The sequence below is a fragment of the Erinaceus europaeus genome, chromosome 1, assembly GCF_950295315.1.
Source record: "Erinaceus europaeus chromosome 1, mEriEur2.1, whole genome shotgun sequence".
Classification (NCBI taxonomy): domain Eukaryota; kingdom Metazoa; phylum Chordata; class Mammalia; order Eulipotyphla; family Erinaceidae; genus Erinaceus; species Erinaceus europaeus.
In genome coordinates, this window is record NC_080162.1 from 55,554,853 (window position 1) to 55,559,600 (window position 4,748).

Genomic DNA, 4,748 nt, shown 5'->3' on the forward strand with positions numbered 1-4,748 from the left:
GGGGCTCCCTTGGCTGCCCCACCCACACAGTCTGCCCTAGGGGCTTCCGTTAGAAGCTGCAAAGTTTAGAGAAGCTGGAGAGATGAAGCACTAACAATAGAGGGTGGATCTCCTCCACTAACCCCCCTGAAACTGCAACCTTTGCCCCAGAAATAAACTCTGAGGATATAGGCTATAAGAAGACAAGACACTTTCTTTTCTCTTTTTTTCTTTCTTTCTTTTTAATTGGATAGAGACAGAAAATTGAGAAGGGAGAGGAGAGAAAGAGAGGGAAAGAGAGAGACACCTGCAGCCTTACTTTACAACTCATGAATCTTTCCCCAGCAGGGGAGACCAGGGCCTTGAACTCAGGTCCTTGTGCACTATAATGTATGTGATTAACCAGGTGTACCACCACCTGACCCCAAGCTCCTGGACATTTTCAAGGATAGCAAATGCTAGGCCTTTAAAATCCGGGGTGGAATCAGGTGCAATGTTTCCTTTCTGGACCTCTATCTTTGTGGATGAAAGGTATGAATCTTCTCTACAAGGTTGAGTTGTGATTCCAGCTGAAGTTTTGTGAATGTCTGCTTATCCATCAACTCAAGTGTTTTTCTGGCAGAGATCTGAAAGAGATGGGTCAGGATTTAGGAACATCTGAGTTCACTTATTATATATGCGTAATACAAGCACACTGATGTAATAATACGAGTTCACCTTGAATGTTCACTGGCATAAGTGTATGAGGTGCTAAGAGCTTGACTGGAAGGCAGTAATGATAAGCAGAGCATAATAGCACCAGGGAAAGGATGACACAAAGGACTTGCTTTTTTGTGGGGCCATTTAGTGGGTGACCACTGTGAGCAGTTGCTCTCTGGGTACAAATTCTTTCTCAAGAAAAGTCTGAGACCAAAACAAACCATGCAGCATCAGGATCCTATGATCTCACAAACAAAGCAAGAGCCTGCTCTCCATGCCCATCAGGACACAAGTCCACAGCAAATATACTAACAATGAAATTAAGAAAAACAATGCCATTGACAATTACAACCAAGAAAATATTTAGGAATACTTAGCCTAAAGAGACAGAACACACATGCATTAAAAATTACCACATAGGAAGTGAACTATGTGGAATTGTACCCCTCATATCCTAAGGTCTTATCCATCATTATTAAATCAATAAATAGAAATTACCACATATTTCCTGGAATGTTCCTAGCTATGACCACAGAATTCAAGGTCATACCTACAGGAATGCAGAAGTTACACAGGCTCCTGTGCTGAATATGGGCCCCAGATCAAATTGATGGGGTTTACAGTTAAAAATATTTATATACTTTATCAATATTTGGGAGTTACACTCTTCACTAATTTAGATTTCTAGTCCTATTTCCAATTATGACAACATCTCCCCAGAAAATACCTTTGGCCCACCTGTATGTTAGCTGCTGGACTCAGGTAAAAATTAGAAAAGTCGTGGACCCCTTGGACTATGCCTACAGTAGACCTACTAGTTTTTTTCCAAAATGGAGACCCCCAAATCTCATCTGATGTAATTTTGCCTTTAGGTTCCTAATTATTAAATAATTTATTCTGCTTTGTATCTTAATGCTTTTTCAATCACTAAGTTGCAGGTGCTACCATGACACCAACCTGACTTCCTTGGGCAGACAACCTCACCAATGTGTCCTGGAACCCCATCTCTCCAGAGCCCTGCCCCACTATGGAAAGATAGAAACAGATTGTGAGTATGGATTGGCCTGTCAATGCCCATGTCCAGTGGAGAAGCAATTAAGGAAGCCAGACCTTCCACCTTCTGCACCCCATAATGATCCTGGGTCCATACTCCCAGAAGGATAAAGAATAGGAAAGCTTCCTGCTTCAGAGTCCAATGTTTCACCCACTGTGCCATCTCCTGGGTTGCAAGGAAAGCTTCCAGTGGAGGGGATGGGATGCATAACTATAGTGGTAGGAACTGTGTGAATTTGTACCCCTCTTATCCTATGGTCTTATTGATCATTATTAAATCAATTAAAAAATGCCACATATTATAGAACAAAACTAAAGACACAAAAGAAACCCCATGTTCATGAATTAGATGAATTGGCATTGTTAAGGTTTTCTTATTTATTTTTTAACTTATTTTATTTATTTTTAATTAGAGAGAGAGAGAAACCAGAGCACTGCTCAGTTCTGGCTTTTAGTGGTATTAGGGATTGAACCTGAGACCTTAGAGTCTCAGGCATGAAAGTCTTTTGCATAACCATTGTGCTGTCTCCCACCATAAAGCTTTCATGCTACAGAAACACATCTAAAAGTTCAATGCAATTCCTATCAAAATCTGAACAGCAAGTTTTTACAGAAGTAGAGTACAGAATAAACTTCATATGAATGCAAGGAACTCTAAATAGTCAAATGAATCTTTAAAAGTTGCAGGTCTTACACTTCTTGACCTGATTTTAAAATTTACTATAAAGCAATAGAAATTAAAACAGTGTGAAACTGGCAAAGATGCAGTTATAGAGAGCAACATATAGTAATCTGCTCTTGGATAGAATATAGAGCCACAGAAATGAACCCTAACATGTAAATTGTCCAGTCAAATTTTGAAGAGTCTCAGTCTTAGTCTTGTTAGTCATCTGTGGTCCTTTTGGTTATTTCAAAACTGGATTTTATTTTTAGTTAATCTTGCTGTTAGTTTTGTGTCTCCCACTATGCACCTTCAATTTAGATGGAATTTATTGCTCCCCTTGAAGCACCAGTCCTTTTTTTTAACTCCTCAATTTTTGTTTGAAATGCTATTTAAAAAATAGCATTGTTTGAAATGCTATTTTAAAAAATGCTACTTAAAAAATATTTATAGGTTCTGCTTTGCCATGTGTACAACCCAGGCTCTAGTCTGGTCTGATCTTCAACATGCTAGGGGAAGCTTTGGCGCTATACTATCTCTCTCCATCTTCTTTTTTTTTTTTTTTTCCTCCAGGGTTATTGCTGGGCTCGGTGCCTGCACCATGAATCCACCACTCCTGGAGGCCATTTTTCCCCCTTTTGTTGCCCTTGTTGTTGTAGCCTCGTTGTGGTTATTATTATTGCCATTGTTGATGTTGTTCGTTGTTGGATAGGACAGAGAGAAATGGAGAGACGAGGGGAAGACAGAGAGGGGGAGAGAAAGACAGACACCTGCAGACCTGCTTCACCGCTGTGAAACGACTCCCCTGCAGTTGGGGAGCCGGGGGCTCGAACCGGGATCCTTAAGCCAGTCCCTACGCTTTGTGCCACATGCGCTTAACCCACTGCACCACCGCCCAACCCCTCTCCATCTTCTTAGATGCCTCACTCTAGCTAAAAAGTGGGAATTGTGTGAAGTTGTACCCCTCTTATCCTATGGTTTAGTCAATGTTTCCTTTTTATAAATAAAAATTAATTTAAAAAAAAGTTAATCCAGTGCAGTGAAGCCTCTGCAACAACAAAAAATTCCCTGGTATTTGTTTCTACCCTTGAAATCTGACTTGATTTTATCAAGATTCAGTGATATGTAAGGAGCCCTCCCCCCAGCCCCCCGCCCCAAGATCAGTGCAGAAATTACCATAGTCAACTTGAAGTCAGGAGCTCACTAGATTGTTTATTTGAAAGGAAAAGCCAGAAATGTACTTAAAAATTTCTTAAGCTGGAAGACATGAGCCATTATGACATAAATCTAATGACCTAATCCTATTAGCTAAAGCTGGAGAAGTGTCTGTAGGGTCACATTACCCAAGAACAGCATCATCCTAAAGGCCTTCACAGGGATTTCAAGTTAAGTGAGGCAAGATGTCATGACATATGGACTGGCTCAGGGCTGGGGTCCACTGAGCATATCCATCCATTGGAGTCCCTGACCACTCAGAAGCCAGTCAGATAGCTTGCTTCAACCTAAGAAAGCTTTGTTACAGAGTCCTGGGAGCTACAGATGGAAGGAATGGGATGATTGCAGTAAACCAAGGCTATGGGGGGTTGAGTGATGGTGAACCTAGTTACTATACACAAGGACCCAGGTTCAAAACCTGGATCTCCATTGGCCAGGGATGGTGGTTCATGACCAGTGGAGCAGAGCTGCAGGCATCTCTATCTGTCTCTAAGACTTTATTTTTAAAAATTTGTCACTTATGGGTCCCAGACCAAATCAGATTGATGGGGCTTACAGTTAACAATATTTATACCCCTTCCTCAGGGAGCTACTCTCTTCCCTGATCCCGTTTTCTGTCTCTTTTCCAGCCATGACATCACCTCCCCAGACAATAACTTAGATCCACCTGCATATCATATTTCAGACTCAGAGAAAAAAAAACTAGTATAGCTACAGGCCCTTTGAAATATAACTAAAATATGCCTACTAGCTATCTACAAAATGGAGGACCCCCTAACACTTCATCCACACTATTCCAGCCTTTAGGTCCATGATTGTTCAACAATTTGTTAGGCTTTGTATGTTAACTCTCTTTTCAGCCACCAGGTTCCAGATACTAGCATGATGCCAACCAGACTTCCCTGGACAGACGACCCCACCAATATGTCCTGGACCTCTGCTTCCCCAGAGCCCCACCCTACTAGGGAAAGAGAGAGGCAGGCTGGAAGTATGGATCAACCAGTCAACGCTGTTGTTCAGCGGGGAAGCAGTTACAGAAGCCAGACCTCTAACCTTCTGCATCCCACAATGACCTTGGGTCCATACTCCCAGAGGGATAGAGAATAGGAAAGTTATCAGGGGAGGGGATGGGATACGGAGT

General features: G+C 41.7%; 1 long non-coding RNA gene across 1 annotated transcript in view; it reads right to left on the bottom strand.

Annotated features, from left to right (window-relative positions):
- Nucleotides 1-264: 264 nt before the first annotated feature.
- LOC132541855 (uncharacterized) overlaps nt 265-4,748 on the bottom strand; it is an 8,062-nt gene continuing 3,578 nt past the window's right edge. Inside the window, exons 2-3 of the long non-coding RNA XR_009552948.1 lie at nt 1,636-1,703; nt 265-605 (exon numbers count right to left, since the gene is read on the bottom strand). This is a non-coding gene — a long non-coding RNA (uncharacterized LOC132541855). The remainder of the gene's footprint in view (nt 606-1,635; nt 1,704-4,748) is intronic.